The sequence below is a fragment of the Nerophis ophidion genome, linkage group LG22 (assembly GCF_033978795.1).
Source record: "Nerophis ophidion isolate RoL-2023_Sa linkage group LG22, RoL_Noph_v1.0, whole genome shotgun sequence".
Taxonomy (NCBI): Eukaryota; Metazoa; Chordata; class Actinopteri; order Syngnathiformes; family Syngnathidae; genus Nerophis; species Nerophis ophidion.
In genome coordinates, this window is record NC_084632.1 from 3,566,622 (window position 1) to 3,591,974 (window position 25,353).

General features: G+C 48.3%; 1 protein-coding gene and 1 long non-coding RNA gene across 6 annotated transcripts in view; one reads left to right on the forward strand and one right to left on the reverse strand.

Annotated features, from left to right (window-relative positions):
- Window positions 1–25,353, forward strand: part of pex5la (peroxisomal biogenesis factor 5-like a) — a 160,231-nt gene that overhangs the window by 54,730 nt on the left and 80,148 nt on the right. The gene's annotated exons all lie outside the window — the stretch shown is intronic.
- LOC133540436 (uncharacterized) overlaps window positions 1–25,353 on the reverse strand; it is a 107,474-nt gene that overhangs the window by 17,957 nt on the left and 64,164 nt on the right. The window contains exon 3 of one of the 3 annotated variants that reach the window (XR_009803633.1): window positions 24,427–24,527. The exons of the other annotated variants lie outside the window; for them this stretch is intronic. This is a non-coding gene — a long non-coding RNA (uncharacterized LOC133540436). The remainder of the gene's footprint in view (window positions 1–24,426; window positions 24,528–25,353) is intronic. 3 annotated transcript variants of the gene reach the window in all.

Here is a 25,353-nt window from a genome sequence, read left to right on the forward strand (position 1 = left end):
GTCCATCCTTGTTGTTGGCTCAGGTTTGGTTTTGGAATTGGATTGCATTGTTATGGTATTGCTGTGTAGTGGTTTGTTGGATTGATTAGAAAAAAAGAAAAAAAAAAAGATTTTTTTTTTTTTTTTAAATGAGAATCGATTCGGAATCGCACAACGTGAGAATCACGATTCGTATTCGAATCGATTTTCCCCACACCCCCACAACTAAATAAAACGAAAAAAATAATGATTATTGGAGGACATTTAGATGTTAAATGTCTGTCCAAGTAGAGTTTATATGCGAGTCGATACAATTGTTTTGCTGACATCGTTTGATAGCAGATGTCAGTATCAGACTGCTTCTCAGTAATATCGCAGGTATAAGTGAAAGTGTCTTTTTGGTGGAATGTTTGATGTTTGTGCTGTCAGAAACATTTCCCCAGGTGGGGATGAATACAGCATCCATATTTATAGTCACATAAACATTAGTCATGGAAATCACCGTTTTAGGACCCAGACTTAGTGCCGGGGACAACAACGTGTTGGACACAATGAAGACGGTGGACTGATGAAATAGTGGACATGTGCGGAGGACAACAATATGTTGGACACAAGGGAGACGGTGGACTGATGAAATAGTGGACATGTGCGGGGGACAACAACGTGTTGGACACAATGAAGACGATGGACTGATGAAATGGTGGACATGTGTGGGGGACAACAACATGTTAGACGCAAGGGAGACGGTGGACTGATGAAATGGTGGACATGTGCGGGGGACAACAACGTGTTGGACACAAGGTAGACAGTGGACTGATGAAATGGTGGACATGTGCGGGGGACAACAACGTGTTGGACACAAGGTAGACAGTGGACTGATGAAATGGTGAACATGTGTGGGGGACAACAACGTGTTGGACACAAGGTAGACAGTGGACTGATGAAATGGTGGACATGTGCGGGGGACAACAACATGTTAGACGCAAGGGAGACGGTGGACTGATGAAATGGTGAACATGTGCGGGGGACAACAACGTGTTGGACACAAGGTAGACAGTGGACTGATGAAATGGTGGACATGTGCGGGGGACAACAACGTGTTGGACACAAGGTAGACAGTGGACTGAGGAAATGGTGAACATGTGCGGGGGACAACAACATGTTAGACACAAGGGAGACGGTGGACTGATGAAATGGTGAACATGTGCGGGGGACAACAACGTGTTGGACACAAGGTAGACAGTGGACTGATGAAATGGTGGACATGTGCGGGGGACAACAACGTGTTGGACACAAGGTAGACAGTGGACTGAGGAAATGGTGAACATGTGCGGGGGACAACAACATGTTAGACACAAGGGAGACGGTGGACTGATGAAATGGTGGACATGTGCGGGGGACAACAACATGTTAGACGCAAGGTAGACAGTGGACTGATGAAATGGTGAACATGTGCGGGGGACAACAACGTGTTGGACACAAGGTAGACAGTGGACTGATGAAATGGTGGACATGTGCGGGGGACAACAACGTGTTGGACACAAGGTAGACAGTGGACTGATGAAATGGTGGACATGTGCGGGGGACAACAACGTGTTGGACACAAGGTAGACAGTGGACTGAGGAAATGGTGAACATGTGCGGGGGACAACAACGTGTTGGACACAAGGTAGACAGTGGACTGAGGAAATGGTGAACATGTGCGGGGGACAACAACATGTTAGACACAAGGGAGACGGTGGACTGATGAAATGGTGGACATGTGCGGGGGACAACAACATGTTAGACGCAAGGTAGACAGTGGACTGATGAAATGGTGAACATGTGCGGGGGACAACAACGTGTTGGACACAAGGTAGACAGTGGACTGATGAAATGGTGGACATGTGCGGGGGACAACAACGTGTTGGACACAAGGTAGACAGTGGACTGATGAAATGGTGGACATGTGCGGGGGACAACAACGTGTTGGACACAAGGTAGACAGTGGACTGAGGAAATGGTGAACATGTGCGGGGGACAACAACGTGTTGGACACAAGGTAGACAGTGGACTGAGGAAATGGTGAACATGTGCGGGGGACAACAACATGTTAGACGCAAGGGAGACGGTGGACTGATGAAATGGTGGACATGTGCGGGGGACAACAACGTGTTGGACACAAGGTAGACAGTGGACTGATGAAATGGTGAACATGTGCGGGGGACAACAACGTGTTGGACACAAGGTAGACAGTGGACTGATGAAATGGTGAACATGTGCGGGGGACAACAACGTGTTGGACACAAGGTAGACAGTGGACTGATGAAATGGTGGACATGTGCGGGGGACAACAACGTGTTGGACACAAGGTAGACAGTGGACTGATGAAATGGTGGACATGTGCGGGGGACAACAACGTGTTGGACACAAGGTAGACAGTGGACTGAGGAAATGGTGAACATGTGCGGGGGACAACAACGTGTTAGACGCAAGGGAGACGGTGGACTGATGAAATGGTGGACATGTGCGGGGGACAACAACGTGTTGGACACAAGGTAGACAGTGGACTGATGAAATGGTGAACATGTGCGGGGGACAACAACGTGTTGGACACAAGGTAGACAGTGGACTGATGAAATAGTGGACATGTGCGGGGGACAACAACGTGTTGGACACAAGGTAGACAGTGGACTGAGGAAATGGTGAACATGTGCGGGGGACAACAACATGTTAGACGCAAGGGAGACGGTGGACTGATGAAATGGTGGACATGTGCGGGGGACAACAACGTGTTGGACACAAGGTAGACAGTGGACTGATGAAATGGTGAACATGTGCGGGGGACAACAATGTATTGACACAAGGAAGACGGTGGACTGATGAAATGGTGGACATGTGCGGGGGACAACAACGTGTTGGACACAAGGTAGACAGTGGACTGATGAAATGGTGAACATGTGCGGGGGACAACAACGTGTTGGACACAAGGGAGACGGTGGAATGATGAAATAGTGGACATGTGCGGAGGACAACAATATGTTGGACACAAGGGAGACAGTGGACTGATGAAATGGTGGACATGTGCGGGGGACAACAACGTGTTGGACACAATGAAGACGATGGACTGATGAAATGGTGGACATGTGTGGGTGACAACAACATGTTAGACGCAAGGGAGACGGTGGACTGATGAAATGGTGGACATGTGCGGAGGACAACAATATGTTGGACACAAGGGAGACGATGGCCTGATGAAATGGTGGACATGTGCGGGGGACAACAACGTGTTGGACACAATGAAGACGATGGACTGATGAAATGGTGGACATGTGTGGGTGACAACAACATGTTAGACGCAAGGGAGACGGTGGACTGATGAAATGGTGGACATGTGCGGAGGACAACAACATGTTGGACACAAGGGAGACGATGGACTGATGAAATGGTGGACATGTGTGGGGGACAACAACATGTTAGACGCAAGGGAGACGGTGGACTGATGAAATGGTGGACATGTGCGGAGGACAACAATATGTTGGACACAAGGGAGACGATGGCCTGATGAAATGGTGGACATGTGCGGGGGACAACAACGTGTTGGACACAATGAAGACGATGGACTGATGAAATGGTGGACATGTGTGGGGGACAACAACGTGTTGGACACAAGGTAGACAGTGGACTGATGAAATGGTGGACATGTGCGGGGGACAACAACGTGTTGGACACAATGAAGACGATGGACTGATGAAATGGTGGACATGTGTGGGTGACAACAACATGTTAGACGCAAGGGAGACGGTGGACTGATGAAATGGTGGACATGTGCGGAGGACAACAACATGTTGGACACAAGGGAGACGATGGACTGATGAAATGGTGGACATGTGTGGGGGACAACAACATGTTAGACGCAAGGGAGACGGTGGACTGATGAAATGGTGGACATGTGCGGAGGACAACAATATGTTGGACACAAGGGAGACGATGGCCTGATGAAATGGTGGACATGTGCGGGGGACAACAACGTGTTGGACACAATGAAGACGATGGACTGATGAAATGGTGGACATGTGTGGGGGACAACAACGTGTTGGACACAAGGTAGACAGTGGACTGATGAAATGGTGGACATGTGCGGGGGACAACAACATGTTAGACGCAAGGGAGACGGTGGACTGATGAAATGGTGGACATGTGCGGGGGACAACAACGTGTTGGACACAATGAAGACGATGGACTGATGAAATGGTGGACATGTGTGGGGGACAACAACGTGTTGGACACAAGGTAGACAGTGGACTGATGAAATGGTGGACATGTGCGGGGGACAACAACATGTTAGACGCAAGGGAGACGGTGGACTGATGAAATGGTGAACATGTGCGGGGGACAACAACGTGTTGGACACAAGGTAGACAGTGGACTGATGAAATGGTGGACATGTGCGGGGGACAACAACGTGTTGGACACAAGGTAGACAGTGGACTGAGGAAATGGTGAACATGTGCGGGGGACAACAACATGTTAGACGCAAGGGAGACGGTGGACTGATGAAATGGTGGACGTGCGGGGGACAACAACGTGTTGGACACAAGGTAGACAGTGGACTGATGAAATGGTGAACATGTGCGGGGGACAACAACGTGTTGGACACAATGAAGACGATGGACTGATGAAATGGTGGACATGTGTGGGTGACAACAACATGTTAGACGCAAGGGAGACGGTGGACTGATGAAATGGTGGACATGTGCGGAGGACAACAATATGTTGGACACAAGGGAGACGATGGCCTGATGAAATGGTGGACATGTGCGGGGGACAACAACATGTTAGACGCAAGGGAGACGGTGGACTGATGAAATGGTGGACATGTGTGGTGGACAACAACGTGTTGGACACAAGGTAGACAGTGGACTGATGAAATGGTGGACATGTGTGGGGGACAACAACATGTTAGACGCAAGGGAGACGGTGGACTGATGAAATGGTGGACATGTGCGGGGGACAACAACGTGTTGGACACAATGAAGACGATGGACTGATGAAATGGTGGACATGTGTGGGGGACAACAACGTGTTGGACACAATGACGACAGTGGACTGATGAAATGGTGGACATGTGCGGGGGACAACAACGTGTTGGACACAATGAAGACGATGGACTGATGAAATGGTGGACATGTGTGGGGGACAACAACGTGTTGGACACAATGAAGACAGTGGACTGATGAAATGGTGGACATGTGCGGGGGACAACAACGTGTTGGACACAAGGTAGACAGTGGACTGATGAAATGGTGGACATGTGCGGGGGACAACAACGTGTTGGACACAAGGTAGACAGTGGACTGATGAAATGGTGGACATGTGCGGGGGACAACAACGTGTTGGACACAAGGTAGACAGTGGACTGAGGAAATGGTGAACATGTGCGGGGGACAACAACATGTTAGACGCAAGGGAGACGGTGGACTGATGAAATGGTGGACATGTGCGGGGGACAACAACGTGTTGGACACAAGGTAGACAGTGGACTGATGAAATGGTGAACATGTGCGGGGGACAACAACGTGTTGGACACAAGGGAGACGGTGGAATGATGAAATAGTGGACATGTGCGGAGGACAACAATATGTTGGACACAAGGGAGACAGTGGACTGATGAAATGGTGGACATGTGCGGGGGACAACAACGTGTTGGACACAATGAAGACGATGGACTGATGAAATGGTGGACATGTGTGGGTGACAACAACATGTTAGACGCAAGGGAGACGGTGGACTGATGAAATGGTGGACATGTGCGGAGGACAACAATATGTTGGACACAAGGGAGACGATGGCCTGATGAAATGGTGGACATGTGCGGGGGACAACAACATGTTAGACGCAAGGGAGACAGTGGACTGATGAAATGGTGGACATGTGTGGTGGACAACAACGTGTTGGACACAAGGTAGACAGTGGACTGATGAAATGGTGAACATGTGCGGGGGACAACAACGTGTTGGACACAATGAAGACGATGGACTGATGAAATGGTGGACATGTGTGGGTGACAACAACATGTTAGACGCAAGGGAGACAGTGGACTGATGAAATGGTGGACATGTGTGGTGGACAACAACGTGTTGGACACAAGGTAGACAGTGGACTGATGAAATGGTGAACATGTGCGGGGGACAACAACGTGTTGGACACAAGGTAGACAGTGGACTGATGAAATGGTGGACATGTGCGGGGGACAACAACGTGTTGGACACAAGGTAGACAGTGGACTGAGGAAATGGTGAACATGTGTGGGGGACAACAACGTGTTGGACACAAGGGAGACGGTGGAATGATGAAATAGTGGACATGTGCGGAGGACAACAATATGTTGGACACAAGGGAGACAGTGGACTGATGAAATGGTGGACATGTGCGGGGGACAACAACGTGTTGGACACAATGAAGACGATGGACTGATGAAATGGTGGACATGTGTGGGTGACAACAACATGTTAGACGCAAGGGAGACGGTGGACTGATGAAATGGTGGACATGTGCGGAGGACAACAATATGTTGGACACAAGGGAGACGATGGCCTGATGAAATGGTGGACATGTGTGGTGGACAACAACGTGTTGGACACAAGGTAGACAGTGGACTGATGAAATGGTGAACATGTGCGGGGGACAACAACGTGTTGGACACAAGGGAGACGGTGGACTGATGAAATGGTGGACATGTGCGGGGGACAACAACGTGTTGGACACAAGGGAGACGGTGGACTGATGAAATGGTGGACATGTGTGGGGGACAACAACGTGTTGGACACAAGGTAGACAGTGGACTGATGAAATGGTGGACATGTGCGGGGGACAACAACGTGTTGGACACAAGGTAGACAGTGGACTGATGAAATGGTGGACATGTGCGGGGGACAACAACGTGTTGGACACAAGGGAGACGGTGGACTGATGAAATGGTGGACATGTGCGGGGGACAACAACATGTTAGACACAAGGGAGACGGTGGACTGATGAAATGGTGGACATGTGCGGGGGACAACAACGTGTTGGACACAAGGTAGACAGTGGACTGATGAAATGGTGGACATGTGCGGGGGACAACAACGTGTTGGACACAAGGTAGACAGTGGACTGATGAAATGGTGGACATGTGCGGGGGACAACAACGTGTTGGACACAAGGGAGACGGTGGACTGATGAAATGGTGGACATGTGTGGGGGACAACAACGTGTTGGACACAAGGTAGACAGTGGACTGATGAAATGGTGGACATGTGCGGGGGACAACAACGTGTTGGACACAAGGTAGACAGTGGACTGATGAAATGGTGGACATGTGCGGGGGACAACAACGTGTTGGACACAAGGGAGACGGTGGACTGATGAAATGGTGGACATGTGCGGGGGACAACAACATGTTAGACACAAGGGAGACGGTGGACTGATGAAATGGTGGACATGTGCGGGGGACAACAACGTGTTGGACACAAGGTAGACAGTGGACTGATGAAATGGTGGACATGTGCGGGGGACAACAACGTGTTGGACACAAGGTAGACAGTGGACTGATGAAATGGTGAACATGTGCGGGGGACAACAACGTGTTGGACACAAGGTAGACAGTGGACTGATGAAATGGTGGACATGTGCGGGGGACAACAACGTGTTGGACACAAGGGAGACGGTGGACTGATGAAATGGTGGACATGTGCGGGGGACAACAACATGTTAGACACAAGGGAGACGGTGGACTGATGGAATGGTGAACATGTGCGGGGGACAACAACATGTTAGACGCAAGGGAGACGGTGGACTGATGAAATGGTGAACATGTGCGGGGGACAACAACGTGTTGGACACAAGGTAGACAGTGGACTGAGGAAATGGTGAACATGTGCGGGGGACAACAACATGTTAGACGCAAGGGAGACGGTGGACTGATGAAATGGTGGACGTGCGGGGGACAACAACGTGTTGGACACAAGGTAGACAGTGGACTGATGAAATGGTGAACATGTGCGGGGGACAACAACGTGTTGGACACAATGAAGACGATGGACTGATGAAATGGTGGACATGTGTGGGGGACAACAACATGTTAGACGCAAGGGAGACGGTGGACTGATGAAATGGTGGACATGTGCGGGGGACAACAACGTGTTGGACACAAGGTAGACAGTGGACTGATGAAATGGTGAACATGTGCGGGGGACAACAACATGTTAGACGCAAGGGAGACGGTGGACTGATGAAATGGTGGACGTGCGGGGGACAACAACGTGTTGGACACAAGGTAGACAGTGGACTGAGGAAATGGTGAACATGTGCGGGGGACAACAACATGTTAGACGCAAGGGAGACGGTGGACTGATGAAATGGTGGACATGTGCGGGGGACAACAACGTGTTGGACACAAGGTAGACAGTGGACTGAGGAAATGGTGAACATGTGCGGGGGACAACAACATGTTAGACGCAAGGGAGACGGTGGACTGATGAAATGGTGGACATGTGCGGGGGACAACAACGTGTTGGACACAAGGTAGACAGTGGACTGATGAAATGGTGAACATGTGCGGGGGACAACAACGTGTTGGACACAATGAAGACGATGGACTGATGAAATGGTGGACATGTGTGGGTGACAACAACATGTTAGACGCAAGGGAGACGGTGGACTGATGAAATGGTGGACATGTGCGGGGGACAACAACGTGTTGGACACAAGGGAGACGATGGCCTGATGAAATGGTGGACATGTGTGGTGGACAACAACGTGTTGGACACAATGAAGACGATGGACTGATGAAATGGTGGACATGTGTGGGGGACAACAACGTGTTGGACACAAGGTAGACAGTGGACTGATGAAATGGTGGACATGTGCGGGGGACAACAACGTGTTGGACACAAGGTAGACAGTGGACTGATGAAATGGTGGACATGTGCGGGGGACAACAACGTGTTGGACACAAGGTAGACAGTGGACTGAGGAAATGGTGAACATATGCGGGGGACAACAACATGTTAGACGCAAGGGAGACGGTGGACTGATGAAATGGTGAACATGTGCGGGGGACAACAACGTGTTGGACACAAGGTAGACAGTGGACTGAGGAAATGGTGAACATGTGCGGGGGACAACAACGTGTTGGACACAAGGGAGACGGTGGAATGATGAAATAGTGGACATGTGCGGAGGACAACAATATGTTGGACACAAGGGAGACAGTGGACTGATGAAATGGTGGACATGTGCGGGGGACAACAACGTGTTGGACACAATGAAGACGATGGACTGATGAAATGGTGGACATGTGTGGGTGACAACAACATGTTAGACGCAAGGGAGACGGTGGACTGATGAAATGGTGGACATGTGCGGAGGACAACAATATGTTGGACACAAGGGAGACGATGGCCTGATGAAATGGTGGACATGTGTGGTGGACAACAACGTGTTGGACACAAGGTAGACAGTGGACTGATGAAATGGTGAACATGTGCGGGGGACAACAACGTGTTGGACACAAGGGAGACGGTGGACTGATGAAATGGTGGACATGTGCGGGGGACAACAACGTGTTGGACACAAGGGAGACGGTGGACTGATGAAATGGTGGACATGTGCGGGGGACAACAACGTGTTGGACACAAGGGAGACGGTGGACTGATGAAATGGTGGACATGTGCGGGGGACAACAACATGTTAGACACAAGGGAGACGGTGGACTGATGAAATGGTGGACATGTGCGGGGGACAACAACGTGTTGGACACAAGGAAGACGATGGACTGATGGAATGGTGAACATGTGCGGGGGACAACAACATGTTAGACGCAAGGGAGACGGTGGACTGATGAAATGGTGGACGTGCGGGGGACAACAACGTGTTGGACACAAGGTAGACAGTGGACTGATGAAATGGTGAACATGTGCGGGGGACAACAACGTGTTGGACACAATGAAGACGATGGACTGATGAAATGGTGGACATGTGTGGGTGACAACAACATGTTAGACGCAAGGGAGACGGTGGACTGATGAAATGGTGGACATGTGCGGAGGACAACAACATGTTGGACACAAGGGAGACGATGGACTGATGAAATGGTGGACATGTGTGGGGGACAACAACATGTTAGACGCAAGGGAGACGGTGGACTGATGAAATGGTGGACATGTGCGGAGGACAACAATATGTTGGACACAAGGGAGACGATGGCCTGATGAAATGGTGGACATGTGCGGGGGACAACAACGTGTTGGACACAATGAAGACGATGGACTGATGAAATGGTGGACATGTGTGGGGGACAACAACGTGTTGGACACAAGGTAGACAGTGGACTGATGAAATGGTGGACATGTGCGGGGGACAACAACATGTTAGACGCAAGGGAGACGGTGGACTGATGAAATGGTGGACATGTGCGGGGGACAACAACGTGTTGGACACAATGAAGACGATGGACTGATGAAATGGTGGACATGTGTGGGGGACAACAACGTGTTGGACACAAGGTAGACAGTGGACTGATGAAATGGTGGACATGTGCGGGGGACAACAACATGTTAGACGCAAGGGAGACGGTGGACTGATGAAATGGTGAACATGTGCGGGGGACAACAACGTGTTGGACACAAGGTAGACAGTGGACTGATGAAATGGTGGACATGTGCGGGGGACAACAACGTGTTGGACACAAGGTAGACAGTGGACTGAGGAAATGGTGAACATGTGCGGGGGACAACAACATGTTAGACGCAAGGGAGACGGTGGACTGATGAAATGGTGGACGTGCGGGGGACAACAACGTGTTGGACACAAGGTAGACAGTGGACTGATGAAATGGTGAACATGTGCGGGGGACAACAACGTGTTGGACACAATGAAGACGATGGACTGATGAAATGGTGGACATGTGTGGGTGACAACAACATGTTAGACGCAAGGGAGACGGTGGACTGATGAAATGGTGGACATGTGCGGAGGACAACAATATGTTGGACACAAGGGAGACGATGGCCTGATGAAATGGTGGACATGTGCGGGGGACAACAACATGTTAGACGCAAGGGAGACGGTGGACTGATGAAATGGTGGACATGTGTGGTGGACAACAACGTGTTGGACACAAGGTAGACAGTGGACTGATGAAATGGTGGACATGTGTGGGGGACAACAACATGTTAGACGCAAGGGAGACGGTGGACTGATGAAATGGTGGACATGTGCGGGGGACAACAACGTGTTGGACACAATGAAGACGATGGACTGATGAAATGGTGGACATGTGTGGGGGACAACAACGTGTTGGACACAATGACGACAGTGGACTGATGAAATGGTGGACATGTGCGGGGGACAACAACGTGTTGGACACAATGAAGACGATGGACTGATGAAATGGTGGACATGTGTGGGGGACAACAACGTGTTGGACACAATGAAGACAGTGGACTGATGAAATGGTGGACATGTGCGGGGGACAACAACGTGTTGGACACAAGGTAGACAGTGGACTGATGAAATGGTGGACATGTGCGGGGGACAACAACGTGTTGGACACAAGGTAGACAGTGGACTGATGAAATGGTGAACATGTGCGGGGGACAACAACGTGTTGGACACAAGGTAGACAGTGGACTGATGAAATGGTGGACATGTGCGGGGGACAACAACGTGTTGGACACAAGGTAGACAGTGGACTGAGGAAATGGTGAACATGTGCGGGGGACAACAACATGTTAGACGCAAGGGAGACGGTGGACTGATGAAATGGTGGACATGTGCGGGGGACAACAACGTGTTGGACACAAGGTAGACAGTGGACTGATGAAATGGTGAACATGTGCGGGGGACAACAACGTGTTGGACACAAGGGAGACGGTGGAATGATGAAATAGTGGACATGTGCGGAGGACAACAATATGTTGGACACAAGGGAGACAGTGGACTGATGAAATGGTGGACATGTGCGGGGGACAACAACGTGTTGGACACAATGAAGACGATGGACTGATGAAATGGTGGACATGTGTGGGTGACAACAACATGTTAGACGCAAGGGAGACGGTGGACTGATGAAATGGTGGACATGTGCGGAGGACAACAATATGTTGGACACAAGGGAGACGATGGCCTGATGAAATGGTGGACATGTGCGGGGGACAACAACATGTTAGACGCAAGGGAGACAGTGGACTGATGAAATGGTGGACATGTGTGGTGGACAACAACGTGTTGGACACAAGGTAGACAGTGGACTGATGAAATGGTGAACATGTGCGGGGGACAACAACGTGTTGGACACAATGAAGACGATGGACTGATGAAATGGTGGACATGTGTGGGTGACAACAACATGTTAGACGCAAGGGAGACAGTGGACTGATGAAATGGTGGACATGTGTGGTGGACAACAACGTGTTGGACACAAGGTAGACAGTGGACTGATGAAATGGTGAACATGTGCGGGGGACAACAACGTGTTGGACACAAGGTAGACAGTGGACTGATGAAATGGTGGACATGTGCGGGGGACAACAACGTGTTGGACACAAGGTAGACAGTGGACTGAGGAAATGGTGAACATGTGTGGGGGACAACAACGTGTTGGACACAAGGGAGACGGTGGAATGATGAAATAGTGGACATGTGCGGAGGACAACAATATGTTGGACACAAGGGAGACAGTGGACTGATGAAATGGTGGACATGTGCGGGGGACAACAACGTGTTGGACACAATGAAGACGATGGACTGATGAAATGGTGGACATGTGTGGGTGACAACAACATGTTAGACGCAAGGGAGACGGTGGACTGATGAAATGGTGGACATGTGCGGAGGACAACAATATGTTGGACACAAGGGAGACGATGGCCTGATGAAATGGTGGACATGTGTGGTGGACAACAACGTGTTGGACACAAGGTAGACAGTGGACTGATGAAATGGTGAACATGTGCGGGGGACAACAACGTGTTGGACACAAGGGAGACGGTGGACTGATGAAATGGTGGACATGTGCGGGGGACAACAACGTGTTGGACACAAGGGAGACGGTGGACTGATGAAATGGTGGACATGTGTGGGGGACAACAACGTGTTGGACACAAGGTAGACAGTGGACTGATGAAATGGTGGACATGTGCGGGGGACAACAACGTGTTGGACACAAGGTAGACAGTGGACTGATGAAATGGTGGACATGTGCGGGGGACAACAACGTGTTGGACACAAGGGAGACGGTGGACTGATGAAATGGTGGACATGTGCGGGGGACAACAACATGTTAGACACAAGGGAGACGGTGGACTGATGAAATGGTGGACATGTGCGGGGGACAACAACGTGTTGGACACAAGGTAGACAGTGGACTGATGAAATGGTGGACATGTGCGGGGGACAACAACGTGTTGGACACAAGGTAGACAGTGGACTGATGAAATGGTGGACATGTGCGGGGGACAACAACGTGTTGGACACAAGGGAGACGGTGGACTAATGAAATGGTGGACATGTGTGGGGGACAACAACGTGTTGGACACAAGGTAGACAGTGGACTGATGAAATGGTGGACATGTGCGGGGGACAACAACGTGTTGGACACAAGGTAGACAGTGGACTGATGAAATGGTGGACATGTGCGGGGGACAACAACGTGTTGGACACAAGGGAGACGGTGGACTGATGAAATGGTGGACATGTGCGGGGGACAACAACATGTTAGACACAAGGGAGACGGTGGACTGATGAAATGGTGGACATGTGCGGGGGACAACAACGTGTTGGACACAAGGTAGACAGTGGACTGATGAAATGGTGGACATGTGCGGGGGACAACAACGTGTTGGACACAAGGGAGACGGTGGACTGATGAAATGGTGGACATGTGCGGGGGACAACAACATGTTAGACACAAGGGAGACGGTGGACTGATGGAATGGTGAACATGTGCGGGGGACAACAACATGTTAGACGCAAGGGAGACGGTGGACTGATGAAATGGTGAACATGTGCGGGGGACAACAACGTGTTGGACACAAGGTAGACAGTGGACTGAGGAAATGGTGAACATGTGCGGGGGACAACAACATGTTAGACGCAAGGGAGACGGTGGACTGATGAAATGGTGGACGTGCGGGGGACAACAACGTGTTGGACACAAGGTAGACAGTGGACTGATGAAATGGTGAACATGTGCGGGGGACAACAACGTGTTGGACACAATGAAGACGATGGACTGATGAAATGGTGGACATGTGTGGGGGACAACAACATGTTAGACGCAAGGGAGACGGTGGACTGATGAAATGGTGGACATGTGCGGGGGACAACAACGTGTTGGACACAAGGTAGACAGTGGACTGAGGAAATGGTGAACATGTGCGGGGGACAACAACATGTTAGACGCAAGGGAGACGGTGGACTGATGAAATGGTGGACGTGCGGGGGACAACAACGTGTTGGACACAAGGTAGACAGTGGACTGAGGAAATGGTGAACATGTGCGGGGGACAACAACATGTTAGACGCAAGGGAGACGGTGGACTGATGAAATGGTGGACATGTGCGGGGGACAACAACGTGTTGGACACAAGGTAGACAGTGGACTGAGGAAATGGTGAACATGTGCGGGGGACAACAACATGTTAGACGCAAGGGAGACGGTGGACTGATGAAATGGTGGACATGTGCGGGGGACAACAACGTGTTGGACACAAGGTAGACAGTGGACTGATGAAATGGTGAACATGTGCGGGGGACAACAACGTGTTGGACACAATGAAGACGATGGACTGATGAAATGGTGGACATGTGTGGGTGACAACAACATGTTAGACGCAAGGGAGACGGTGGACTGATGAAATGGTGGACATGTGCGGGGGACAACAACGTGTTGGACACAAGGGAGACGATGGCCTGATGAAATGGTGGACATGTGTGGTGGACAACAACGTGTTGGACACAATGAAGACGATGGACTGATGAAATGGTGGACATGTGTGGGGGACAACAACGTGTTGGACACAAGGTAGACAGTGGACTGATGAAATGGTGGACATGTGCGGGGGACAACAACGTGTTGGACACAAGGTAGACAGTGGACTGATGAAATGGTGGACATGTGCGGGGGACAACAACGTGTTGGACACAAGGTAGACAGTGGACTGAGGAAATGGTGAACATATGCGGGGGACAACAACGTGTTGGACACAAGGTAGACAGTGGACTGAGGAAATGGTGAACATGTGCGGGGGACAACAACGTGTTGGACACAAGGGAGACGGTGGAATGATGAAATAGTGGACATGTGCGGAGGACAACAATATGTTGGACACAAGGGAGACAGTGGACTGATGAAATGGTGGACATGTGCGGGGGACAACAACGTGTTGGACACAATGAAGACGATGGACTGATGAAATGGTGGACATGTGTGGGTGACAACAACATGTTAGACGCAAGGGAGACGGTGGACTGATGAAATGGTGGACATGTGCGGAGGACAACAATATGTTGGACACAAGGGAGACGATGGCCTGATGAAATGGTGGACATGTGTGGTGGACAACAACGTGTTGGACACAAGGTAGACAGTGGACTGATGAAATGGTGAACATGTGCGGGGGACAACAACGTGTTGGACACAAGGGAGACAGTGGACTGATGAAATGGTGGACATGTGTGGGTGACAACAACATGTTAGACGCAAGGGAGACGGTGGACTGATGAAATGGTGGACATGTGCGGAGGACAACAATATGTTGGACACAAGGGAGACGATGGCCTGATGAAATGGTGGACATGTGTGGTGGACAACAACGTGTTGGACACAAGGTAGACAGTGGACTGATGAAATGGTGAACATGTGCGGGGGACAACAACGTGTTGGACACAAGGGAGACGGTGGACTGATGAAATGGTGGACATGTGCGGGGGACAACAACGTGTTGGACACAAGGGAGACGGTGGACTGATGAAATGGTGGACATGTGCGGGGGACAACAACGTGTTGGACACAAGGGAGACGGTGGACTGATGAAATGGTGGACATGTGCGGGGGACAACAACATGTTAGACACAAGGGAGACGGTGGACTGATGAAATGGTGGACATGTGCGGGGGACAACAACGTGTTGGACACAAGGAAGACGATGGACTGATGGAATGGTGAACATGTGCGGGGGACAACAACATGTTAGACGCAAGGGAGACGGTGGACTGATGAAATGGTGAACATGTGCGGGGGACAACAACGTGTTGGACACAAGGTAGACAGTGGACTGAGGAAATGGTGAACATGTGCGGGGGACAACAACATGTTAGACGCAAGGGAGACGGTGGACTGATGAAATGGTGGACGTGCGGGGGACAACAACGTGTTGGACACAAGGTAGACAGTGGACTGATGAAATGGTGAACATGTGCGGGGGACAACAACGTGTTGGACACAATGAAGACGATGGACTGATGAAATGGTGGACATGTGTGGGGGACAACAACGTGTTGGACACAAGGTAGACAGTGGACTGAGGAAATGGTGAACATGTGCGGGGGACAACAACATGTTAGACGCAAGGGAGACGGTGGACTGATGAAATGGTGGACGTGCGGGGGACAACAACGTGTTGGACACAAGGTAGACAGTGGACTGAGGAAATGGTGAACATGTGCGGGGGACAACAACATGTTAGACGCAAGGGAGACGGTGGACTGATGAAATGGTGGACATGTGCGGGGGACAACAACGTGTTGGACACAAGGTAGACAGTGGACTGATGAAATGGTGAACATGTGCGGGGGACAACAACGTGTTGGACACAATGAAGACGATGGACTGATGAAATGGTGGACATGTGTGGGTGACAACAACATGTTAGACGCAAGGGAGACGGTGGACTGATGAAATGGTGGACATGTGCGGGGGACAACAACGTGTTGGACACAAGGGAGACGATGGCCTGATGAAATGGTGGACATGTGTGGTGGACAACAACGTGTTGGACACAATGAAGACGATGGACTGATGAAATGGTGGACATGTGTGGGGGACAACAACGTGTTGGACACAAGGTAGACAGTGGACTGATGAAATGGTGGACATGTGCGGGGGACAACAACGTGTTGGACACAAGGTAGACAGTGGACTGATGAAATGGTGGACATGTGCGGGGGACAACAACGTGTTGGACACAAGGTAGACAGTGGACTGAGGAAATGGTGAACATGTGCGGGGGACAACAACGTGTTGGACACAAGGTAGACAGTGGACTGATGAAATGGTGAACATGTGCGGGGGACAACAACATGTTAGACGCAAGGGAGACGGTGGACTGATGAAATGGTGAACATGTGTGGGGGACAACAACATGTTAGACGCAAGGGAGACGGTGGACTGATGAAATGGTGAACATGTGCGGGGGACAACAACGTGTTGGACACAAGGTAGACAGTGGACTGATGAAATGGTGGACATGTGCGGGGGACAACAACGTGTTGGACACAATCAGCTTGTGTAAGTAAATCTCCATCCATCTGTCACCGCTTGTAAAAAAAGGGGAAGTAAACCTGCCAGAGACAAAGATTTTCAGCTCTCTGCCATGAAATAATCTCTTTGCTGTTGGATAATCTTGCGTCCTTGTTGGGGGCAAGTCGGGTTATTGTCAACATCACCAACACATGGCAGTCACATCACTGTGCTTCCCTGCAGGGGACCCAAACTTATTGAGTTAGGGGCCACATACATACATACTGTGGAGAATGCACATATGTTTAAGAGTTATTTCTGTATTATAGGCGGCCACGATACACGGCTTTCTTCTTTGACGTCTCCATTATTCATTGAACAAATTGCAAAAGATTCAGCAACACAGATGTCCATTGTCATGCCTGTTAAGCAAGGTTTATGTTTTGTCATGTTATGTTTTGATTTTGGACATTCAGTCACGTTTTGCGCTTCCTGGTTTTGTTTGTGTCCATGCCAACCCATTAGTTTCCACCTGGTCCCCTTAAGTCGCGCCCCGATCCTCAGCCTCTCACACCTGTTTTCTATTACCACAGCCAGTACTTAAGTCATTTGCTTTCTGTTCATCATTCTGGGAAATTTGCCTTTTGTAGATGCCTGCATATTTTGACCACGACCACGCACCCTTCATGCCTTGCCACGCTGCTTTCTATTACCACAGCCAGTACTTAAGTCATTTGCTTTCTGTTCATCATTCTGGGAACTTTGCCTTTTGCCTGCATATTTTGATCACGACCACGCACCCTTCATGCCTTGCCACGCTGCTTTCTATTACCACAGCCAGTACTTAAGTCATTTGCTTTCTGTTCATCATTCTGGGAACTTTGCCTTTTGTAGATGCCTGCATATTTTGACCACGACCACACACCCTTCATGCCTTGCCACGCTGCTACTTTATTTTGACTACGCCACATACGCCTTTTTGTGTTTTTTGCCTCAGTGCTAGTTTTTGGTTTATTGAGTATCGTTGATAGTATCTTTTGTTCATTCATTATCATTCATGCCAATCGAGCAAGTGTTTTTGTTTATATTTTTGTAGCCGAGTTCTATACCACATTATGAGCGCCTTTAGTTTGTTTATTTTTTATTATAGTGTTTAAATAAACAAATATGTACCCGAACTCACGCCTGGCTCGTCCTGTAATCCCGCTGCGTCGAAGGAGCAAAACAAATCCATGCCATAGTCCTGACATCCAGAACACTGTGGAATTATGCGATGAAAAGAGACGACTTATAGCCGTGAACGGCACTGGAACAAAATATTCTCTACAATGCATCATTCCGCAATGTTTCAGCATGATACTTCGCACAAAATTTAAAATTGCAATTTAGTAAACTAAAAAGGCCGTATTGGCATGTGTTGCAATGTTAATATTTCATCATTGATATATAAACTATCAGACTGCGTGGTCGCTAGTAATGGGTTTTAGTAGGCCTTTAAGGACCTACATCTTTCTTCTTTGACGTCTCCATTATTAATTGAACAAATTGCAAAAGATTCAACCACACAGATTTCCAGAATACTGTGGAATTATGCGATTAAAGCAGACTACTTATAGCTGGGATCGGGCTGGAACAAAATGTCCGCTTCAATCCGTGACATCACGCTCACGCGTCATCATACCGCGACGTTTTCAACAGGATACCTCGCAGGAAATTTAAAATTGCAATTTAGTAAACTAAAGCGGCCGTATTGGCATGTGTTGCAATGTTAATATTTCATCATTGATATATAAACTATCAGACTGCGTGGTGGCTAGTAGTGGCTTTCAGTAGGCCTTTAATGTCTGGCGGACAAATAAGTTGCATATCCACACACCTTTCAAATGATCACCCCAGAGCGATTCGGACCGAGAACGCGTCAATTTCCTCATTAATTTGAGCGAGGATGAAAGATTCCTGAATGAGGAAAGTGAGAGTGAAGGACTAGGGGAAAAAAAAAAGACTATACAGTGGGAGCGATCCAGATGTTATTAGACACATTTACTAGGATAATTCTGGAAAATCCCTTAACTGCTTATTGTGTTACTAGTGTTTTAGTGAGATTATATGATCGTACATGTACAACCTGAAAGGCGGCCTCACACCTTTCTTCAGTACCAGTTGATGGCGATGCCCATCTCTGCCCTTCGCAAGGGACCCTCTTCAAAACATGATATTTCAAAATGATCACTGCATAATTTACTGTACTTTGTGTGTGTGTGGTCCAATCCAACCGTGTTCGCTTGACCGCTCTGTTCCATAGTAAAGCCTCACCGTCATCTTTCAGGAATGTAAACAATGAAACACCGGCTGTGTTTCATTGTTTACATTCCCACCTACAGCTTTCTTCTTTGATGTCTCCATTATTCATTGAACAAATTGCAAAAGATTCAGCAACACAGATGTCAAGGATACTGTGTAATTGTGGGATTAGAGCTGGAAAAAAGATGTCACACGAACTCATCATCATACCGATGTTTTCAACAGGATACTTCGCTCGAAATTTAAAATTGCAATTTAGTAAACTAAAGCGGCCGTATTGGCATGTGTTGCAATGTTAATATTTCATCATTGATATATAAACTATCAGACTGCGTGGTCGCTAGTAGTGGCTTTCAGTAGGCCTTTAAATGTGTGAGGTTGAAACATTGCATTGTGGGTGTTGCTGGACTTGGAATCGCCTATTTACTCGGCCGAATACAAGACTTATGATGCTTCTGTCGTGTCAAAACATGATGCAACGTGCGGGGAACATTAATTGCCACAATCCTGGTCATAATCACTTTAAGAAAAAAAGGATTTAGCAAGTTTTTTGTTTTGTTTTTATCAATTCCAATCCAATCAATCCAATCCACTTTATTTATATAGCACATTTAAACAACAATAATGTTTCCAAAGTGCTGCACAGCCATGTTAAAAACATAAAAAAAAAACCAACATCCATCCATCCATCTTCTTCCGCTTATCTGAGGTCGGGTCGCGGGGGCAACAGCCTAAGCAGGGAAACCCAGACTTCCCTCTCCCCAGCCACTTCGTCTAGCTCTTCCCGGGGGATCCCGAGGCGTTCCCAGGCCAGCCGGGAGACATAGTCTTCCCAACGTGTCCTGGGTCTTCCCCGTGGCCTCCTACCGGTTGGACGTGCCCTAAACACCTCCCTAGGGAGGCGTTCGGGTGGCATCCTGACCAGATGCCCGAACCACCTCATCTGGCTCCTCTCCATGTGGAGGAGCAGCGGCTTTATCAATCAATCAATCAATCAATCAATGTTTATTTATATAGCCCCAAATCACAAATGTCTCAAAGGACTGCACAAATCATTACGACTACAACATCCTCGGAAGAACCCACAAAAGGGCAAGGAAAACTCACACCCAGTGGGCAGGGAGAATTCACATCCAGTGGGACGCCAGTGACAATGCTGACTGAGAAACCTTGGAGAGGACCTCAGATGTGGGCAATCCCCCCCCCTCTAGGGGACCGAAAGCAATGGATGTCGAGCGGGTCTAACATGATACTGTGAAAGTTCAATCCATAGTGGCTCCAACACAGCCGCGAGAGTTCAGTTCAAGCGGATCCAAGACAGCAGCGAGAGTCCCGTCCACAGGAAACCATCTCAAGCGGAGGCGGATCAGCAGCGTAGAGATGTCCCCAACCGATACACAGGCGAGCGGTCCATCCTGGGTCCCGACTCTGGACAGCCAATACTTTACTTTGAGTTCTTCCCGGATGGCAGAGCTTCTCACCCTAGGGGAGAGATAGGGTGAGTGAACAAGTGAACAAGTTTCCTCCACACGGCGGAGGAAACTCATTTGGGCCGCTTGTACCCGTGATCTTATCCTTTCGGTCATGACCCAAAGCTCATGACCATAGGTGAGGATGGGAACGTAGATCGACCGGTAAATTGAGAGCTTTGCCTTCCGGCTCAGCTCCTTCTTCACCACAACGGATCGGTACAACGTCCGCATTACTGAAGACGTCGCACCGATCCGCCTGTTGATCTCACGATCCACTCTTCACTCACTCGTGAACAAACAAAAACAAAACAAAAAACAAACAAACAAAAAAACAACAATATTATGCTCCACCAATGACTGAATAAAACAAAAAATAAATAAAAATGGATCGGTTTGCAGCCGAGTGTGAAGCGACCGGAATGAGAATCAGCACCTCCAAGTCCGAGTCCATGGTTCTCGCCCGGAAGAGGGTGGAGTGCCATCTCCGGGTAGGGGAGGAGCCCCTGCCCCAAGTGGAGGAGTTCAAGTACCTAGGAGTCTTGTTCACGAGTGAGGGAAAACTGTATCGTGAGGTTGACAGGAGGATCGGTGCGGCGTCTTCAGTAATGCGGACGTTGTATCGATCCGTTGTGGTGAAGAAGGAGCTGAGCCGGAAGGCAAAGCTCTCAATTTACCGGTCGATCTACATTCCCATCCTCACCTATAGTCATGAGCTTTGGGTCATGACCGAAAGGATAAGATCACGGGTACAAGCGGCCCAAATGAGTTTGGGTCTCTCCCTTAGAGATAGGGTGAGAAGCTCTGCCATCCGGGAGGAACTCAAAGTAAAGCCGCTGCTCCTCCACATGGAGAGGAGCCAGATGAGGTGGTTCGGGCATCTGGTCAGGATGCCACCCGAACACCTCCCTTTAGGGCACGTCCAACCGGTAGGAGGCCACGGGGAAGACCCAGGACACGTTGGGAAGACTATGTCTCCCGGCTGGCCTGGGAACGCCTCGGGATCCCCCGGGAAGAGCTAGACGAAGTGGCTGGGGAGAGGGAAGTCTGGGTTTCCCTGCTTAGGCTGTTGCCCCCGCGACCCGACCTCGGATAAGCGGAAGAAGATGGATGCATAAATAAAAATAAAACCAATAAAAACAATATAAAAACAAATATGATTTTAAAGGGTAAAATCAATTAAAACAGTAAAATAAAAATCAAAGTGTATAAAAAACACAGAGGACCACACAACTCACGTAGTGTTAAAAGCCAAAGAATAAAAGTGGGTCTTAAGACGAGACTTAAAACAGTCCACTGTGGAAGCAGTTTGAACATGGAGCGGCAGAGTGTTCCAGAGCTTAGGCCCTGTCTCCCCTGGTCTTAAGTCTGGTCTTGGGCACCACGAGCTGGAACTGGCTCTCGGACCTCAGAGCGCGCGCAGGAATGTAAATTTGGATGAGGTCCGAGATATATTGAGGTGCCAGTCCATGTAAAGATTTAAAAACAAACAGCAATGTTTTAAAATCAATTCTAAAATGAACAGGGAGCCAGTGCAAACTCTGAAGAATTGGGCTTATATGCTGGCGTTTCCTGGCCCCTGTTAAAAGTCCTGCTGCCGCGTTCTGGACTAACTGCAACCGGGAGAGAGCTTTTTGGCTAATGCCAGCATAAAGTGCATTGCAGTAGTCCAGGCCACTTGAAATAAAAGCATGCACGACTCGTTCAAAAAGGTTAAAAGATAAAAACGGTTTAACCTTTACTAAAAGACGAAGGTGGTAAAAACACGATTTTAAAACACCATTGAAAGAAAAGTCAAAGGAAGTGAGTTAATGAAGAGACGGTGAATGGTCGGATTGTAACCGTGAGACGATCAAACATGACTTTTAACGCCATCCCCTGGCATATGTTGGTGTGTTTACAGCAGGGGTGCCCATTACGTCGATCGCGAGCTACCAGTCGACCGCGGGGGGTGTGTCAGTCGATCTCCAGCCAGGCTTTTAAAAAAAATAGACCTAAAAATGAGTGATCATCAATCTTCACCAAGACGTCACTTAAATGACATTCACGGTACCGGAGGGTCTTGTGAGATGACGCTGGCTGCTGCAAGATCATTATTATGAAAATATGACCGAGAGGAAGGCGAGAAACACTTTTTATTTCAACAGACTTTCGCGCCGTCCCTTCCGTCAAAACTCTAAAGGCCGACTACACATTTCCTATCTTCACAATAAAAGCCCTGCTTCATGCTGCCTGCGCTAACTAAATACAGAGTCTCGGAAAACTGGCGTACACAAGCGATCCCTCAGAAAGCTGGCGTGCACATCACTTGTGCACGCCAGCTTTCCGAGACTCTTATTTTGTTAGCGCAGGCAGCATGAAGCAGGGCTTTTATTGTGAAGATAGGAAATGTGCAGTCGGCCTTTAGAGTTTTGACGAAAGTCTGTTGAAATAAAAAGTGTTTCTCGCCTTCCTCTCTGTCATTTCTTCATAATAATGAACTGGCAGCAGCCAGCGTCATCTCACAAGACCCTCGGGTGCCGTGAATGTCAATCAAGCAAGCTACGGAATTTGCCGCCAATGTTTTTCTTGTAAAGTGTATGGAAGCTGGATGAATTAGATGCCAAAAACCAACCACTTTCATGTGGTATTGTACAGAAAGGACAACTTGTTTTCTCCTCCATTTGAAAATGTGGGCGTTATCATCATTACTGTCTGATTCCAATCAATGCAAGTCATCAGAATCAGGTAATACACCAACTTATATTCTTATCTTCGTGAAAGAAAGACATCTATATGTGTTACACATGCTTGTATTATCATTAAACACATTTAACGTGTTTACAAAAATGTCTCTTTTGTAAATAAATAAATATAAATGATATATATAAATGAGGTAGATCCCCTCGAGTTGGTCAATTGAAAAGTAGCTCGCCTGCAGAAAAAGTGTGGGCACCCCTGGTTTACAAGCGTCTTCAGACCGGTAAGTTTGAATAAAGCATGTTTCATTACATTGCACACCTAGCATTTAGTACAATGTTAGCTCGCTGCAGGTTACAAGCGACGTACAGTGTTTGGGGGGGAAAGGAAAACCCTTAACATAGACCAATAACTGGGAATACTTGAAATCCACAGTGTATTTCAGACTTGAATACAATTACTTTGAAACTAATTCTTCCAGGAGACACTACACAGTGACAAGTCCTGTTGACTTACCTGTGGACGGTCTTCTCTTTCTGAAGTCCGAAGTTTTGAACACACCCAAAGGTTGGTTTGTCTGTGGGCCTTTACCGACTTGGCATTCCGAAAGGTATGGCCTGTGTAAAACGACCCAGATACAGTTTGCTCAGATCTCGTCCATTGGACGTCTTCACGGATCCACCAATTTTAGCCCCAACAATGCATTGCCATACCAAGGGCCCTTGTAGTTCTACATACCTACCTACGTCTGAGACCGACAAAACCCTACAGTTCATACTTGGCCTACCCTAGAACAACATGACTTCTTCCTTTAAAAGGTTGTGGTTTTTGTGTGTTGACTCAACACTTCAAATCCTGTCATGCTGTAGACCAGGGGTCACCAGACTTTTTGAAAGCAAGAGCTACTTCTTGGGTACTGATTAATGCCAAGGGCTACCAGTTTGATACACACGTAAATAAATTGCCAGAAATAGCCAATTTGCTCAATTTACCTTTAACTCTATGTTATTATTAATAATTAATGATTTTTATCTTATAAATCATCTTAATGATTTCTCACAACAAGTATATTTAGGAACAGATAAATATTTTTATAAATATATTTCGACTCTTTAAAATTCAAAATTCAACCGAAAAAAAGAAGAGAAAAACTAGCTTATCCGAATCTTTTTGAAAAAATAAAAAAAAATATTTATGGAACATCATTAGTAAGTTTTCCTGATTAAGATTAATTTTAGAATTTTGATGACATGTTTTAAGTAGGTTAAAATCCAATCTGCACTTTGTTAGAATATATAACAAATTGGACCAAGCTATATTTCTAACAAAGACAAATATATATTTTTTAATTTTAATCATAATAAGTTTGAAGAAATATTTCACAAGTATTCTTTGTAAAAAAAACAGAAGCTAAAATGAATAATTAAATTAAAATGTAGTTAT